The 19,773-nt window shown below is 46.8% G+C and overlaps 1 pseudogene; it reads right to left on the bottom strand.

Annotated features, from left to right (window-relative positions):
- Positions 1–9,563: 9,563 nt before the first annotated feature.
- Positions 9,564–17,508, bottom strand: LOC119272771 (annotated as a pseudogene).
- Between the last annotated feature and the right edge of the window lie 2,265 nt (positions 17,509–19,773).

Below are 19,773 nucleotides of genomic sequence, written 5' to 3'. Positions count from 1 at the left end.
TGCTTCGGGTGCCGAATGCCTGAAGAGCTATGGAAGCGGCGCCTGTCAATAGGCAAGTGCGAGTTCCGGTACAACATTTGTTGCATCTTTGTTTATTTGTGTACGATGGGGGCTTGCTAATCTAATGATGTTATAAGAGAAGCTTGGTACACCCGCCCCTCACTCAGAAGGAAATAAGGGTAGATGGAGCAAACTTCTCAATTCTGATTCCTACAGACTAAATGAAGCAACATCAACCTGAGCTTACAGACTAAATGAAGCAACATCAATCTCAGAGCTTACGAGTACACTTTCGTTAACCACACATTTAATTCTTGCCCACTTTTCTAGTAACAACAACTTGGAATTGTTTACTTCTTATCTCCTTTAGCTCCTCCCTGGAATCGTTTTTCCAACTAGCTGAGTGCATGACAACGAATATGTCACGCCCTCAATGCAGCGTCATTCGGAGAAGCGCCAAGCTCATGCCACGGTCAAACATGCAGAAGCAGATCAGCCTAAGCTGAAGCAAACTGTCGAAACTGAACCAGCGCAACTGCAGGACAATATTCAGACTGAAGCTACTACTGTCGAAACTGAACCAGCAAAAGTGCAGAGCAACATTCAGACTAAAGCTACTATTAGTAACCTGGCTGGTGGTACCCGCAAGTCAGCTCGACCCCCAGCCCCGCCCACGAAGTACTCCAAAGACGACTGGGTCCTACGTTAGCAGTGGGGTGTGTTTGTATGTGTCTTGGTCGAGTGTAGTATTAGTAGTGGCTAGTGGGGATGACTTTGGTATTGTGATGTCCCGAACTAGGTAGGGATTACAAATCACTTTCTCAGATGGAATTTGAGGTACATGGGATACAGGGTTCGAAAATTGGGATCGAGAGGAGAGAGGGAGAGAGAGGATTTCTTTTTGAGGGATTGAGAGAGAGAGAGAACTGCCTAACCAAACACGCCACCTCCCTCTTGCACTTTCTTCAGTCACTTGTGCATTCCCTTTGGGTTTGGGTCCTCGTCGCGTTCCTTGGCCCTCCATCTCGTTTAACTCCCGTGCCTGGCGCCATCTCCTTTCCCGCGTCTCCACCCTGATCTTGGGTCGTTAGAGTTGGAGGTACACTGCTGGCAGGTATCTGGCGAATCATTTTTCGTGCGGACGAAGAACCCTGATAAGGGCGTCTCTCTTCCCCTTCTGTCCCACTTCTCTCTGTAATTGGATTGTTGAATTGAATCCAACCACTTGAGTGAGAGAGATTCGAAAGATCCCTGTTGCTGTTGCTATTAGGACCATAACAGATTAGTGTGCCCCTAGCCCTCAACTTGCTGGATATGCTTTTTTTCCTGACACCTCGCAGTCCTATGTGTTTCTCATTCATTTTTGTTTTCGGTGTTGACCTACACATGACTAATGCCACTCTAGAGAATTGTACATGGCGTCAAAGTTTGACGAGTGTTGTTTGTGTGTGAACGATAGATGGTGCTTGTGCTGCCATCTATATATATGCAGGAGGGAGCCCTACGAACATCAGCTAAGGGTTGGTGTCCCATTAATTACTGGCGACTTAAACGCATATCTTGCACGAATGTGAGATATCTTACTACTTTATTGTTCATCTTGAGGGAGTTGTTGATTGATCTTCTTTCCTGATCCTCTTCCATGTTTTCCAAGTGCTTTCCCAAAAATATGTGCTAATATAAACTAAATTACATTGCTCCAATTTTTTTGCAGGTACCATTTTGTTGTTTCCGAATACTAGATGGCAAACTGTGCATTTTTTCAATGAAACTTAAGACACCCATTTTGATACCGCCAATCAAAATCCTCCTAATATAGCAGAATTCCTGGGTGCATCACTCTTGCAGCCAACCGAATAACAACACATGGCTGCATCCTAAAAGACTTTGTCCTGAACCAGATGATATAGACCAGCCACACGAGAAACATATCACTTTTTTTTCTTCTTTATCTTAGAAAAGAACAGTTGGCGCAATCGCAAAGAAGGAACATCCTTGTAGCAAATTTCAGTTTGCAGAAGGTGGTGAACTGTTGAACTGCATAGTGTCAGTTTGCTAACTGTCAACGCATCACAAAATCCACCTTGTAGATTTGGGCTAGGTTCGCTTCTGGAGCTAGCAACAACTGATTTCTATTCCATCGTCAGTGAGGACCAATGCAACTCTGGTAGCCTACAATCACAGGACCAGGCACATCAGACGGCTAGTATCCATTCATCTGACAACAGAGAAAGGGAAAGCATGCAGGCAATACATCATAGTTTGGGCCAGTTAACAACATGGACAGAACAAAATCTCGATGAAACAAATACCAACAAACTTCAAGAGGAGCTGCTTTGTCTTTTATCCGAACTTCAGGACTCAAGAGGAGCTCGCTCTCGATTACAATGATGAAATAATATTGTCAACATGTTTGTCTCAGAGCCTGAGGAAGCATCTTCTTGACAATATTGCCAACATGCTGGAAGAAACTTTTCGTCAGGAGCTGGAAGAAACTTTTCCAGATGACGTTGAAGCGTACACACAGATACGTGCTACCTCTGCTGCTGTAAGTGGAAATACGCTTGCATTCTTAGGATTGGCTGTTCCTTCACACAGTGGCGGAGCTACAACAAATAAGTTGGGCGGGCCAAATATTTTTTTTATTCTAAACCATACAATTAAGTAGCTATTAGTCACTGGAATTTCAGGATGCTATACAGCGATACAGCCTATGACAATATAGGGAAACTGGTGTAGTGATGATGTTGTACAGTAAAACTGCGAGAAAGAAAGGGAATTTGTTGTGTTGGTTGCCTGTCTCTGGATAGATGCGAAGGAGCTGGATGGATGCGAAGGAGACGCGCACTTCTTCAGCCAGCTCTGGATTGGGCTATCACATGTATAAAATAATTATTTTTCTCTGGAGCCGGGCGGGCCACGGCCTTGTTTTGCCCTCACTAAGCTCCGCCACTGCCTTCACATGTGTATCTTTACTGAAAATTTTGTTTAACGCTCATCTTCCAGTGGACCAATCATATGCAGCTTCATGTTTTAGTTATCACAATGCTCAATGCATCTTTCACCCCCTTCCGGAAGTTGTGAGAGCAAGACCTTTATATATGTATGTTCTATTGGAACCTGCTACTTAAGCTAATCTTGGTGTCAGGAATTAATTTAGGTAGGTCAGAATTTACTTTTGTGTTGGTGACGCATTCTTTGTAGATCTACACAACTACGGTTTCGTCCTGCAGATTTTTAGCTTAAGATTGGACTGTTAAATGAGCGTAAAATAATTCTTTAATCATTCATTTGTGTTTTTCTGCTTTAGTTTCTTATTGACTCATTTTTATTCAGGAGTCAAAGAGGTCGGCTCAGTCCCAAAGTGCTTTGCCTAATGGAGATGCAAAAGTGAAACCTGAGCATTGACAAAAGGACCCAAGTGCAAAGGGCAAGATCTTTCTTTATATTTCCTATAGTTTTTCTTAGGGAAGGCTTTGTGAACCAACAACTGGTATAACCTTGTATGCGCGCCCCCCTCATAGGAGTGATCAATATTTTTGTATATTATGTCATAATATCATATATTCAGCTTACCCATTTATTGAAGTGAATTACCCCATGATGCATCATCAATTTATCATACCTGTGCCTGTGAAACTAGCTACTCAGCTAGATTTGCCGTGTTTTTGTTTGTCTTTGTAGTACCACCATAAAAAATATATTCAAAGTGCCTAATGAAGTTCACCCATCTGATAAAATTGGAGGTGACTAAGCATTCTCGGGAACTCGAGAGCTAGAAATGGGATTCTTGGTTTAGTGAGTCTTCTACAGATGGCCCCTCTTCTGCAAAGGCTCGAGCTAAATGTAAGCATCCCTCTTCCTCAAATGCATGTCTCCTGTTTATCTTTTGAGACAAACGCTGTCTGCTTAGTGCTTGTTGCATCTGGTTCGCTGTAGTTTGCACTGCACTGTAACTGCTTATACTAGAGTTGACTACATGGAACTGTGATTTTTTTTTGTAATGTACATGGAACTGTGATTTGGAACGTTAAATTTAATTTAAATAAAGGATAACTCTAAGTTTCAGTCTCCAATGCTGCTTGTGTCGTTATCTAACTTTCGGCAACCCTTAAATTTTCAGGTGCTTCCACATGTGTCGGTAAGGTTTTCTAATGAGCCTGAAGCTTGTGGGCATTTTCAGTCATGCGCCCATCGCCATCTCGAGCAGTTCGAGGTTTCAGGGTTTATCGGTCTAAGAGGTCAGCTTGAGGTGATATTGTGCATCCTTGACAATGCGGTGGCTCTGAGGCGGATGTCCATAGAACCGAGGCTGACGGTGCATGATCATGTCTTTGGACACTCGGCTGAGTTTGAGCTTGATATAAGAAGAGGCAGGGAATGAGCCTTGGACTTTTTCCGCCAGAAGACTACCCCAGCGTGCAGATTGAGATCTTCTGAAGGATCTTGGGGTTTGTTTGGCTTCAGGTGCTGAATGCCTTGAAGGGCTATGGAGGTGGCGCCTGCCAATGGGCAAGTGCGAGTGCCAGTACAGGATTTGTTGTATCTTTGTTGATTTCTGTACATATACCCGTGGCTTGCTGAACTAATAATATTTAAGAAAAAACAGAAACAAGCATCATATTTATTTACTTATTATGCTGAGGAAGAAGCTAATATGGAAATAGGTAAGGTAGCATTTGTTGTATCGAGCAAACTTTTCAGTTCTGATTTCTACAAATCAAAATGAAGCAACAGCAACTTCAGAGCCTCCATCTGATCTCGTATAGAGTACATAACCACAATTAGTGTACCGCTCGACCCCAACTTGCTTGCTAAGTCGCTGCATCCTGACGACATGCAGATGGGTAATCACACATAGTATGTCTTCTTACGGACTTTCGTGAGGTTCTGAGCCATGTCGCTTCGTGAAGTCGCTTGTAAGCACGTGATTTTTTCCGGACGCCTCAAAGTCCTATGTGTTTCTCGTTCACTTTTGTTTTCGGTATCGACCTACACACACTCATGCCAATCTAGAGAATTTTACATGGCGTCAAAAGTATGACGAGTGTTGTCCATGCCTGATTGAACCAAGGATGCCTGATTGAATTTCATTTTGCAGAACGTGGCAAACAACTGAACTGCATAGTGCCAATTTGCTAACTGTCAAAACCCACCTAGCGGTGTTGGGCCAGGTTCACTCTAGAGCTAGCAACAACACTGGTTTCTATCCTATCGTACAGTGAGCATCAACGCAACGCTCCAAGGCCATCACAGGAGCAGGCACATCAGACAGCTAGTACCCATTTCAAACAGGGAAGCGAAAACATGCAGGCAATAATACGTCACAGTTTGGGTCAATTAACAACACAAAATCTCGGCGAAACTGATGCCTATGAACAAGCTGTACAAGAAATATAAAACGATAAATTGGCCATCTCAACAACAATGATGACAACAAACACCCACACCCAGCAAGTAGCATGACATGCTGAGCACAATCTCAATCTGACGATAAACACTGCACAACGTCAGTCAGCAACAACGACCCCCATTTGACAAGTCCGGGGAAATGCATGATGTGCATGGTAAGATCATCGTAAGCATCTCCTTGAGTTCCCACGTCTCTGGCTGCTGACATAGCTTAGAAGAAAGGCCGAAGCCGATCTTTTATTAGATAGGGAAAGAGATTTTACATCGCGGCGAAGGCCGCAAAGAGAACAAGCGGGCAGAGCCAGTTCAAGACCTCCCGTGGTTCACGGTGCTCTAGCTCCACGAAGTCGCCTCCTGTAGGGGCGTCATTTTTTCCCGACGCCTCGTAGTTCTATGTGTTTCTCATTCATTTTTGCTTTTGCTATCGACCTACACAAGCTTATGCGGTTATGCCAATGCAAGGAGTTGTACATGGTGTCAAAGTTTGGCGAGTGTTACCTGAATGAACGATGGCGCTTGTGCTGCCATCTATATATACATGAGGAGGAGGTAACGCAACCAACATCAGCCGAGGGTTGGTGGTAGGAGCTAGGGCCCTACCGGATCTAGGGCGTAGGTTGTACGGGAAGGAGGGGGAAGGGCGAGGGCTGGTGCGCGGCGGCCGGCAGCGTGGCGCCGTCCTTGCGACGGGAGCAGCGGCGGCGAAAGTAGGAGGCGGCTAGGGTTTAGGTCTCCTGGCTCCCTAAGGGAAGCCGAGCAAATATTGATTGCTTCTTGCTTGATTAGATTGATACATCTCCTCTCCTTATATAGAGAGGTTTACTTGACTCCTAAGCAAACGATCCTAATACGATAAGATAATTGGGCTAAGCCCCTAATTAAGATACTTGGGCCATAACCCACTGGGCTAAGCCCCTATGCCGGTCATAACACTTCTCCCCGCCCGCACAAACAGCTCGTCCTCGAGCTGTAAGGTGGGGAAGCGCTTGCTGAACTCCTCGAGGTGATCAACCAGCGTCAAACACCTTCGCGACAGCTGGGGCAGCAAGGTCGGTGGCAACGGCGTCCTCCGGAATGTAGTCTGCAACCTCCAGGTAGAAGAGTCGCGGGCAAGCGTGGCCGGGCGTGTAGGGCTCGTCGCAGTTGAAGCACAACCCTTGGCGGCGACGCTCGAGTAGCTCGGCCGAGGTGAGCCGGCGGAACGGGCGCGCCGCGGTCAAGGCGAGGGGTGCCGCGGAAGCCTGAGTAGGCCGACCCTGAGCGGGATCTAGCCAGGGTAGCGACCCAGTGGCCCGGGACGGTGACTCCTGCTGGACGGCCACCGCGCGGCGCTCGAACGCGCGGGCGTAGTACATGGCCGTCTGGATATCCTGGGGTCCCCGAAGCTCCACGTCCACGCGGATGTGATCCGGAAGTCCACCGACAAAGAGGTCGGCCCGCTGCTGCGCCGTCACGCCCGACGCATGGCATGCCAGGGCCTGAAAACGATCGGTGAAGTCCTGAACCGTGGAGGTGAAGGGAAGGCGGCCTAACTCCGCCAGGCGGCTCCCGCGGATCGGGGGCCCGAAACGAAGGAGGTAGAGCTCGCGGAAGCGCTCCCAAGGGGGCATGCCGCCCTCGTCCTGCTCGAGGGCGTAGTACCAGGTCTGTGCCGCGCCGCGGAGGTGGTAAGAGGCGAGCCAGGTGCGCTCCGAGGCGAGGGTGCGCTGCCCGCGAAAGAATTGGTCGCACTGGTTGAGCCAGTTGAGAGGGTCCTCCGTGCCATCATAGGTGGCGAAGTCGATCTTGGCGAACCGCGGTGGTGTCTGGGTTGGAGCGCCGTGTCGAGCTGGCTCGGAGGTGCGGAGTAGCGAGGCGGGTGGTGCCTGGTCGGGGGACTCCGGGTAGGGATCCGCGGAGCCGGACGGCCCGCCGAACTGTGTAAACGAGGTCGGCTGCTCCGGAGCCGTAGTGTAGACCGGCAATGGCGACGACCCCGCCGCCCACGCTGGTAGTGGCGATGGAGAGGGCGGAAACCGGACCTGATGGATCGGCAGTCCCGCCGGCGAGGGCGCCCCTGAGTTGGGCAGGGGTGGCGCCGGTGGTTGTAGCGTCGGCGGCGGAGGGTGGGCGGTCGTGTCGGTGGCCGCGAGGGACGGCGGCTGCAGATACCACAGAGGGGCCGCGGCCAGAGTGGACCCGCCGGGGTGCCCTGCCTGGAACGGCAGCAGCGATAGCCCGGTGCAGGCCGACGCCGGTGGTTGCAGCGTCGGCGGCGGCGGAGGGTGGGCGGTCGCGTTGGTGGCCGCGGGGGACTGCGGCTGCAGATACCACAGAGGGGCCGCGGCCGGAGTGGACCCGCCGGGGTGCCCCGCCTGAAACGACAGCAGTGGCAGCCCGGTGCAGGCCGGCGCATCCTGGCTCTGATACCAAATTGGTAGGAGCTAGGGCCCTACCGGATCTAGGACGTAGGTTGTACGAGAAGGAGGGGGAAGGGTGAGGACTGGTGCGCGGCAGCCGGTAGCGTGGCGCCGTCCTTGCGACGGGAGCAGCGGCGGCGAAAGCAGGAGGCAGATAGGGTTTAGGTCTCCTGGCTCCTTAAGGGAAGCCGAGCAAATATTGATTGCTTCTTTCTTGATTAGATTGATACATCTTCTCTTCTTATATAGAGAGGTTTACTTGACTCCTAAGCAAACGATCCTAATACGATAAGATAATTGGATTAAGCCCCTAATTAAGATACTTGGGCCATAACCCACTGGGCTAAGCCCCTATGCCGGTCATAACAGTTGGCGTGCCATTCATTGCCGGCGACTTAAACACATAGTATCATGCACGCACGTGAGATCTTACTACCCTACTTTACTATCCATCTTAGTGAGTTATTGATCGTTCTTCTTTCCTGGCGCTCTTCCATATTTCCAAGTGCTTTCCGAAAAATACATGTGCTATATGTAAGCCACATTGCTCCAAATTTGTCGTTTCCGCATATATGGCAAACTGTACATTTTCCCCAAAGAAACTTACAGCACCACTGGATACTGCCAATCAAAATCCTCATAATATACAACACATGGCACATTGTTTCCTTGGTTCGTCACTCTTGCAGCCAGCCGAGCCCAACAACACATGGCTGTATCCGTCGGTCTCTCCCCTGAATCAGATAATATATACCAGCGACACGAGAAACATAAGGTGACATAGAGGTGCCAAACCTTCCCGTCGTCGATGGAGCAGAAAGAAAGAATTCGCAGTTTATTGTCTTAATTTTTATCCTTATTCTATACTAGTAATAATGTACATGCAATACACGTTTATATTAGGTAGGATATTAGTTGCACGTTATATTAGATAAGATATATCTGTTACACGTTGGTATTTAGTAAGATATCAATTACTTTTTTGTGGGAATGGTAGGATATTAATTACATGATAGATTTCAAGGGATAGTGTTGAGTCAAAACATGTTTATAACCAATGGCAGTGGTGGGTAATTAAAGCGTTAAACGTGTTTGATGCTCAACATTAGAGCAATTTGAACCGCTAGATAACATGATTTGACGGTCAAGATGGTTTGGATCTGCCCATTTGGATTTTTTTATATTGATATAGATATAGATGAATACTATAGATGCTATCACTTCTTTTCCTTTCCTCTTGGGAAAAAAACAGTTGGCGCAATCACAAAGCAAATCTGATTTTGCAGAATGTGGTAAACTACTGAACTGCATAGTGCCAATTTGCTAACTATGAATGCATTACAAAATCCACCTTGTAGAGTTGGGCTAGGTTCGCCCCTAGAGCTAGCAACAATTTATGTTCTATCATCAGTGAGCACCAATGGAACACTGCTAGCCTACAATCACAGGATCAGGCAAAGCTAGTATCCATCTCTAAACAGAGAAGGAAACATCACAGTTTGGATCAGTTGACAGCACAAAATCTTGGCGAAACAGATACCAATGAGCAGGTTGTAAAAAATATATAAAATCGATAAATATACCATCTCAACAACAATGACGAGAACAAACACCCACACCCAACAAGTAGCATGCCATGATGTGCACAATCTCAATCTGACTATAAAACATTACACAACGCCAGTCAACAACAATACCTGCTATTTGAGAAGTCCGGGGAAATGATTGATGCATATCGTAAGACTATCATTATCATCCCCTTCCTGAGTTCCCACGTCTCTGGCTGTGGAAGTAGCTGAGAAGAGCCTGTGCCTGCAGCAAATTCAAATTCTTAGCGAAATGATTTTGCAACTACATTTCTTCTAGCTGTAAATTTTGTTATCGGAAGTGGAAAACCTTCTCTCTTGCTTGTGGTGTTCCTGACCATGACAGTGTGACTAAAGGGGGCAAAACACCCTCTCGAAGAACTATGCTGCAACTTCTGTTACTGTTTTTGCATAGCTGAAGCAATGCTGCAACAACATTTTCCTTCCCTCTCGCTGAACCCAGTTCGACAACTTCAACAAGAGCTGAATACCTCGCGCCTGCCCAATCGCAGTTCTCCCTTCTGGTATCGTAGCAAGATTTGCCAAGACAGCTACCGCTATGTCGATCATTCCAAGAGCAGGATCCATAAGCTCAACTAGTTGCTTCACCGCATCAGCTTGCACAATGCGACCCTTGTTCTCATCAAGTATGGATAAATAAAACAATGCAATAGCTGCATCTCTCTTTCCTTGCGGGGTCCCACTTACCAGCAAGTCCACGAGAGGCTTGACGGCACCAGATCGTCCAACCCTCACTTTGTGTTCTTTAATAACCGAGAGACTGGACAAAGTAGCTGCTGAATTCTCTTTAGCTTCAGGGTTCCCTGTTTCCAGGACATGGATGAGAGGATCAATAGCATATGCATTCACGATGGCAATCTTATTGTTATCACTGATGGACAGATTGAGGAGGGATGTCACTGCATTTTCTTGGATCTTGGCATCTGGTGAATGAAGAAGACCAACCAGCAAGTTTATAGCCCCACAATCTGCAATGACAATCCTGTTCTCCATGTTGTGCTTAGCTAGAAGGCGAATCTCTGATGTCGCTGATCTTTGACCTTTGTTGTTGGATTTTGTGGATTTCTCTTCTCTAGCCAGGAAGCTAAGGGGGGAAGCTAGGGATTTCTGGAAGAACCTTATCTCCCGATTCATTCCTCTTTGTCTCAGTATATACAAACTACATTTACATTTTAACCCTTCTCACTTTACTATTTGCAACTAACTCCTCACAACACTCCCCCTCAAGATGGGGTGAAAATGTCTAAGAGCCCCATCTTGCCACACAACTTAAAGAAGGATACAACACTCACGCCCTTTGTTAATACATCCGCAAGTTGGTCTCCAGTTTTAACAAAACCTACTTGAAGTACTCCCTCATCAAGTTTCTCCTTAATAAAATGTCTATCAATTTTGATATGTTTTGTTCTATCATGTTGAACCGGATTGTTGACAATGTTGATTGCGGCTTGATTATCACAATGGAGCCTGAGTGGTCCTCCTTTAAACAACCGAAGTTCAGTTAATAATAATCGAAGCCATAACAACTCACATAGCCCTGAAGCCATGGATCGCAGCTCTGCTTCTGCCGTGGATCTGGCGACAACACTTTGCTTCTTACTCCTCCAACTGACTAAATTTCCTCCCAAGAAGATGCAATAACCTGAAGTGGATCTCCTGTCATCCAAGCACCCAGCCCAATCAGCGTCTGTGTATCCCTCAACTTCTAGATGCCCATGGTTGGAAAGGAGAATTCCTTTTCCGGGACAACCTTTGAGATACCGCAGAATTCTATTTACTGCATCTAGATGACCTGATCGAGGATCATCCATATATTTACTCACGAGGCTTACAGCATATGCAATGTCTGGTCTAGTATGGGATAGATAGATTAAACGTCCCACAAGTCTCTGGTATCTCCCCCTATCAATAGGTTCTCCTGAATTGGCTGTAATACGAAGGTTTGGCTCAATTGGTGTGGCAGCTGGTTTACTTTCAAGCATCCTAGTTTCAGCGAGAAGATCAAGCACATATTTCCTTTGAGAGAGATAGATACCTTGAGCTCCATAAGCTACTTCTATTCCCAGGAAGAAGTGGAGGAAGCCAAGGTCTTTGACTTCAAATGACTTCGCCAACATTTTCTTCAAATTCTTTATCTCCACATCATCATTCCCTGTGATCACAATGTCATCAACATATACGACCAATACGACATTTTTATTTTCATGGTGCTTAAAGAAAAGGGTATGGTCAGCATTGCTTTGTCGAAAACCCAAAGTGCAGACTTCCTTGCGAAATCTCCCAAACCAAGCCCTTGGTGACTGTTTAAGTCCATAAAGTGATTTCTTCAATATACACACTTTACCCATTGTCTCAGGCCCACTGAACCCTGGTGGAATCTCCATATAAACTTCTTCTTTCAAATCTCCATGAAGAAATGCATTCTTCACATCTAGCTGAAACAACTTCCACTTGTTATTTGCTGCCACCGAGATTAAAGCTCTGATGGTGTTCATCTTTGCAACTGGGGCGAAGGTTTCATCATAGTCCACCCCATATGTCTGGCTATAACCTTTCGCCACAAGTCTCGCCTTATATCTATCTACTTTCCCTTCGGGTGTATGTTTTATGATAAACACCCATTTGCAACCTACCACTTTATTGTTACAAGGAACTGGAGTAATTACCCATGTATTATTCTTGTCAAGAGAAGACATCTCCTCAAGCATTGCTGCCCTCCATTTTGGGTTTAATTTTGCCTCCTGCCAGTCCCGTGGTAAGGGTTCTGCAGAATCCAGCGCTGCAATAAAGGACTTGTAAGAAGGACCAACAATGTCATAAGAGACATAGTTGGAGACATTATAAGGATCCAATTTAGAGGGCAATTTTTTGGCACTAGCTCGTGGTTGCTTTCTATAAGCTATTGGGACATCAAGGTCGTCATATTGAGAAGAGATGTTACCACTGTCCAAGGAAGGTCCAGTATCACTAGTTTGAACTTGAGTATTATCTTGTTGGTCAGCCTCCTTCTCTTGCTCACCATGTTGCCCATAAGCCTCAGGCTCAGGTTCCAACACTTGCATCCTTTCCTCCTCAATACGACGTCTTCGTGTATACACCTAAATCTCCCTTTCCTCATTTGGTTTTGGCCACCGGAATGCTTCACTTGATGTATCATACTGCTGCTCATGTCTTCGTTCTTGCTTTGTTTCCACTGGAATTACCCCAATTATCATCTTTCTTGATGTTGCATCATCTTCCTCTTTCTTATCTCCCCCTGTCTCACAATCTGCATCTAAATTTTCATTTTCATTAGCAAACAAATCAGGGAAGACATCAGTTAAATCCGTCGGTTCACCATAGAATGGTTCCTGCTCTCTAAATACCACATCCATACTCACAAACATTCTCCTTTCAGATGGACACCAACATTTATATCCCTTCTGCTTACCAGAGTACCCCACGAATACACACTTTAACGCCTTTGGATCTAGCTTGCCAACAGATGGTCTATAATCCTTCACAAAACAAACACACCCAAAGACCTTAGGTGGAACCACATATTTTGTTTCACCCGTTAGACACTCTAACGGTGTTTTATAACCAAGTACCCTGGATGGCATTCTATTCATCAAGTAAGCAGCTGTCATTACAGCTTCACCCCACAAAAACTTAGGAACATTCATAGATATCATTATGCAACGAGTGATTTCCAGAAGATGTCTATTCTTCCTTTCTGCCAAACCATTCTGCTCTGAAGTACCTGGACAAGTTGTGTGATGAATAATCCCAAAACTGGATAAGTACTCATCAAATTCCTTGTTCACATACTCCGTGCCATTATCAGTGCAAAATGTTTTCACACAAGCATTATATTGCGTTCTGATCATATTATGAAAATCAACAAAGCATTCAAACACATCGTTCTTGTTCTTCAACACATAAACCCAAGTCACTCTAGTACAACAGTCAATAAAGGTAACAAACGAGCGATATCCATTTAAAGATGGAACTCCACTAGGACCCCACACATCAGAATGTATAACTTGAAGTGGCGTGTCACTTCTATTATCAGACGATGTATAGGAGCTACGTGTTTGTTTACCATATTGACAAGCATCACATACTAGACTCCCCTGGTTAACTTTACTATAAAGAGCAGGATAAAGCCTACCAAGGGTGACAAAAGACATATGTCCTAGCCTGCGGTGGTGAAGAAGGAATTCGTCAAGTGGTGAAAGGGACACAACAGCTGCAACCACAGGTGGCACATTATTATCCAGATAATACAGTCCATCATGCATGATCCCCGTCCCAAGTCTTCTTCCAGTCTCAAGTTCCTGAAACAAGCACCATGATGGAAAGAAGATAGCAACACAATTAAGTTCATTTGTGATGCAACTGATGGATAGCAGATTTATTGGGAACGAGGGAACATGCAAAACAGATGACAAAGACATATCAGTGCTACACATAATTGTCCCTGATCCCATAATGGTTTGGGAGGAGCCATCAGCTAATTTAACGGTTTGCTTATTTAAATCAGGAGTATAGTCAATAAAATTTCTGTAGGAACCAGCCATATGTCTAGATGCACCTGAATCTAATAACCATGGTGCATCAATGGACTTATCTATCACAGTGTGAGAGTTGTTACCACCAAAATTTGCTAAGGCAGCAGAGGTAGGCGCTTCAACAGTTGGCTTGTCACCTAGAGAAAGCCCCTTGAATTGACACCACTTCTCCCAATCCTCAGCAGTCATCTCAACGCTCATAGTTTGGGTGGTATTTTCAGTGATCACCGACGTGTTTGCTTTAGCAGCAGGGCGTGTACCTCGCCCACGGTAGCCTCGTCCTTCAAGCCCACGGCCACAACCTCTTCCACGCCAGTCCTGCCCTCTTCCTCTGCCGCCTCCCATTAACTCAGGGCATGAAAACTTCAAATGTCCTGGCTGACCGCACTCAAAGCATTTCTTCTCAGTTGTATTTGATCCCGACCTTTGATAATTTCCACCCTCTGCTGCATAGAGTGCTGATCGCCGCTGCATGATACCTTGCATCACTGACCCGGCTGCCTCTAATTTCAACCTGGTTTCCTCACTAATGATAGCTGATATTGCCTGCTCCAGTGTAGGAAGCTTTTCGCTACCATACAGTGCAGCCCTCCCGTTTTCATACTTAGAATGAAGTCCATTTAGGAAGTCCCTCACACATCTCTTTTCCGTCCACTTGTTAAATTTCTCAATACACTTGCCACACTCCATATCAATTAGATCAAAGTAATCAATCTCACTCCACAATCTCTTCAACTCGGACACATAATCCACAACTGATTTGTCACCCTGACTCAACCCCTGTAGCTCCTTTTGAATTTTACAAGCAAGCATCTCATTACCGACTCCAGAATATGTACCTTTCAGTAGCCGCCAAATTTCTGACGCCTCCTTAATCCTTTCCACCTGCTTAGCAATTTGAGGTGAGACTGAACTCAGCAGCCATGCTCTCACCAATGCGTTGGTCATCTTCCACTTCTGGCCTTCCTTGGAGTTCTCGTCAGCTGGTTTTTCAATTGCCCCATGTATATAGCCCTCTAGACTTCTTGAGGCAAGAATTGTCTCTGCGTGCTCTGCCCAACTTGCATAGGTTTCAGACCCATCTAACTTCACCAGGGGCATCTGCAATGGATGAACCTCCTCCTTGACCTCTGCTTCTGGTTTTGAACTCCCTCCTTGCTTGCTCATAGCCTCGAACAACAATCTGTATTTCTCATCCATGGCTTGCAACACCGCTGCAAGCTCCCCTGCCGTGACTCCCGATGGAGCGGCATCCCTGTCACCCATCGTTGCAAACCTCTCCTTGATGTGCTGCTCTGACCTGGTCTTCAGTAGCCCAGAAATCCTCTTGCTTCAGGACCAAGCACACTTGTGACCTTTGGTGCTTCTTTCTCTGTTGCAAGACAACAGCAGCTCCTGCCTCCTTCTGGACACAACTTGCCCAGCAACACCACGCAACCACCTCCAGGGAACACTCTCCTACACCTCTGCTTGGCACCTCCAGCCTGCTTCCACACCTATAGTTCTGCTCGCCTCCAAATCAGTGGCTCTCCACCAACTGCTGCCCCAAGCGTACACAATCCGTGCGCTGGCTCTCTCTGCCGGCGACACCCTTGCTGAGGCTTCCGATTTCGAGCAGCCTGCACAAGGCTACAAGCAGGAGCACCACTCCCAGGTCGCACAGCCACCAGCTTCAACTCCAACCCGCTGAACCGCCTCACACCCTGGCCGCAGCTCCTTCTATTCGCTCCAGTCCACCACCAGAAGCACTCCTCTTCTCTCTTCGACAACAGCAAGGAGCGCCACCATTCCCTTGGTCGCCGGCAGCGGCTACAGCACCTGCTCTGACACCATGATGTTGGATTTTGTGGATTTCTCTTCTCTAGCCAGGAAGCTAAGGGGGGAAGCTAGGGATTTCTGGAAGAACCTTATCTCCCGATTCATTCCTCTTTGTCTCAGTATATACAAACTACATTTACATTTTAACCCTTCTCACTTTACTATTTGCAACTAACTCCTCACAACAACCTTCTATGGAATCGCTTCTCAAACCATCGATTAGCTTGTGCACCTGATTCTCAATGGCAGAAAGATCACCCCGAGCATCCATGGATGAGGAAGATATTATTCTAGGAAATCCCCTGTCAGATACTTGTGGGCGAATAAATTGCTCTCTCATGCCGACATCACCCAATTTTGGCAGGATGAGCCAAAGTGTGCTTATCCTAGCACACTTTGTGCGCAGGGTGTTGTCCATGTAGACGTTAAAGCAGTGACGAATGTCAAGGAACTCCAGGTGGCAGCAATTATCCAGGATAGCTGTCAGTCCTTTATTTGTCAGGCCATTGCCAAACAGCTGCAAAGAGCGTAGCCCACGCATGGTTGCAATCCCCATGGCTTCATCATCCTTGTCGTAGTCACTAGCTTCAGAATCATACAACACATCCTTAATCAGTCTGAAGCTCTTCAGTTGTGGGCATGCTTTGCCAACAACCCCCAACACGCCACTCCCACCCACATTTGAACACAATGCAAGCTCGAGCTCCTCAAGCAAATGGAATTTCACTATCGCCTCCGTAAGTGCTTCATCACTAAATGTATAGCATGAAACGAGGTGAAGACTCTTGAGAGATGGTGCCCTGCAAATGTAGCACTTGGATCTCAATACCCAACAAAAACAATATAAAAAAGACATAAGCACACTGAATAAAAAATAGGTAGCTAGAATGTAAGTTCTGACAGACTTGCATAGCCCGAATAGAACATTTCATAAATTCAGATAATTGCGTAGCATCAAAGTACATTGGTACATACATAATTTAAAGGGGTTTACTGGGAATTCACTATATTGGAGAGAAGTTTCAGGGAAGCTAAATCGTTATTGCAGGTTGCAAATTTAGGATAAATTCTGCACTCTAGGAGTATGAAATCAGATGAGTTCGTTCTGTTTAATAATTAACATAACTCAAAACATTCTCGATACGACTGTTTCAGCAGGAAATGTCCACAAGCCCTAAAAGGCTAAGTCCCAACTGTATTCTTTGCCAAACCAAACCAAAATAATACTTTCCGTTGTGGCTAAATGTTGTGATACGAGACCCAATAAACGAAACCCAAAGTTTGAAGCAATGTCAAAATTATCCAATAAACGAAACCCAAAGGTACACATAAGTTGCAAGCAATTGGAACAGAAGCAGAACATGTAGCCTGATGGTTAGGGGGGTCTCACTGGTCGGCGAGGTGGAGGAGGAAGCCGTGGCCGCCGGCATGCTCGCACCAGAACGCCTCACACCTACCCGCGCTGCGGACGGCGGCCTGCGCCATCCCGTGGAGGTTGAGCTGGCGGGAGAGATCGGCGTGGCCTAGCATGTTGATGCGGCGCCACAGCTCGGGCTCGTCGCGGGCGGCGCCGCGCCAGGAGCGGCACGCCTGGCCGGGCCCCATCAGGATGTCGACGTGGCCGAGCTTGTGGAGGATGGATGAGATCGCGTCCAGCGGCAGCTCCGCCCAGTTCCTCGTCTCCGCCTCCGCCGACACGAACGAGGAGGAAGAGGGCATCGCGCGCGCTAGGTGGGTTGCGACCCTTCACGGCGAGGAAGCTGAGGTCAGCTGCGCCGCCTTGCAGTCGAGGAGGAGCGCGCGCTCGACGTCGGCCAGCAGTCGCCGTCTCGCCGGAGCCCGGCGTGTACAAGGGGGTTTTGCAGTTCGAGGGAAACAAAATGGGAGTTTATAGGAGGAAATTTTGTTGAGAGAAAAGAATTGAGAAGAAGTAGTATCAGTCCCCGTCACACATGTAGCATGTGTTGGGAGGGAGTTGCTTGTGGGAATTTGACAGGCCTTGGAATCCGAGGAGAGTGGCCGGAGACGGAGATCCAGTGAGGACCTCCGGCGCCGTTCTTGAGCAAGAGAGAGAGATGTGGGGAGAGAGACAAGTGAATGGGTATGGGGAGTTGGAACTCCCCTGCCCGAGTCATAACCCCACGCTCACTCGATGGCGCGGTAGTACCGTGCCTCATCGCGGTAGTACCGCTCGGCGGAAGTACCGCACCTGAGCGGTAGTACCGTGCCCTAGCGCGGTAGTACCATGCATCTCAAAGCGATAGTACCGCAGCAAGCCGCGGTAGTACCGCGGGCTCAATAAGATGCACGTTTCAAGCACACGAAAAAAGGTCTTTGCATGAACACTCCGAGGCAACACGACACCACAAGACCACGCTACACACAAAGGCAGAAAGGCAAACGACAAAACGAAACAACCACGAGACACCACCTCTCCAGAGAGAGGGCGGTGGCCGTAGCCACCTATGTTTGAGCCAATTGGTATGGCACCGCGAAGAATTATCCTTGGGCCCATGACCAAAACTCGTCTTTGAAGCACAAGTACCATCAAACATGGCTAATGTGAAAGACTTGATCAATTTATGCATAATGGGGGGAGGGAGAGTTCATTGAGAGAACAACACTCCCCCTATGTCCATGCCTACATCTAAACAAGACAACACGTTGAGTATGGTGGGGTGTGCAAGGGTTCAAGTAACATTGCTCGAATCAATGATATTTAGCTCATGTCTTAACTCGCGAAATCTTGCTTCATCCAAGGGCTTCGTGAAAATATATGCAAGGTTATCATGAGTGTTGACATAGTTGAGCTCGATCTCTCCTCGCCTAATGTGATCCCGGATGAAGTGATACCGGATCTCAATGTGCTTCGTCTTGAAGTGTTGCACCGGGTTGAGAGAGATCTTGACGGCACTTTCATTGTCACACCAAAGAGGCACTTTGTCACAAATGACACCGTAATCCTTTAAAGTTTGCCTCATACATAAGAGTTGTGCACAACAACTACCGGCCGCCACATACTCCGCTTCGGTGGACGAGAGAGACACACAACTTTGCTTTTTGGAAGACCAACTTACAAAAGAGCAACCAAGAAATTGGCACCCTCCGTAAGTGGACTTCCTATCCACTTTGTCTCCCGCCCAATCGGAATCCGAATACCCTACAAGCTTGAAGTTTGCTCCTCCTGGGTACCATAAGCCAAAGTTTGGGGTATGAGCCAAATATCGAAAGATTCGTTTGACCGCCACATAGTGACTTTCCTTAGGTGCGGCTTGAAACCGTGCACAAATTCCCACACTCAATATGATATCCGGTTTAGATGCACAAAGGTAGAGCAAGGAGCCTATCATGGAGCGATATACCTTTTGATCCACCGTTTTACCATTGGGATATATGTCAAGTTGGCACTTGGGGGGCATTCGAGTGGAAGCCGGCTTGACATCACTTAGCTTGAATCTATTGAGCATGTCTTGAGTATATTTGGCTTGGTTGATGAAGGTTCCTTCTCTTCTTTGCTTCACTTCGAACCCTAGAAAGAACTTCAACTCTCCCATGGAAGACATCTCGAACTTTGAGGTCATGAGAGCGGCAAATTCCTCATTGAAAGCTTTGTTAGGGGAACCAAAGATAATATCATCAACATATAATTGGCACACAAACAACTCCCCTTTGACCTTCTTAGTAAAAAGAGTGGGGTCGATTAGCCCAACTTCAAAACCACGGTCTTGTAACAACTCGGTAAGGTGGTCATACCACGCACGTGGGGCTTGTTTAAGGCCATGGAGTGCCTTATCGAGTTGATACACATGATCAGGAAAGTAGGGATCCTCAAACCCGGGGGGTTGCTTGACATAGACCAATTAATTAATGGGACCATTAAGAAAAGCACTCTTCATATCCATTTGTTGTAACTTAAAGTTATGATGAGAAGCATATGCAATCAACATGCGAATGGATTCAAGACAAGCAACGAGAGCAAAGGTT

The sequence above is a fragment of the Triticum dicoccoides genome, chromosome 3A (genome assembly GCF_002162155.2).
Source record: "Triticum dicoccoides isolate Atlit2015 ecotype Zavitan chromosome 3A, WEW_v2.0, whole genome shotgun sequence".
NCBI classification, from domain to species: domain Eukaryota; kingdom Viridiplantae; phylum Streptophyta; class Magnoliopsida; order Poales; family Poaceae; genus Triticum; species Triticum dicoccoides.
The sequence above is the reverse complement of the archived record's forward strand: the minus strand, read 5'-3'. Positions and strand labels throughout refer to the sequence as shown.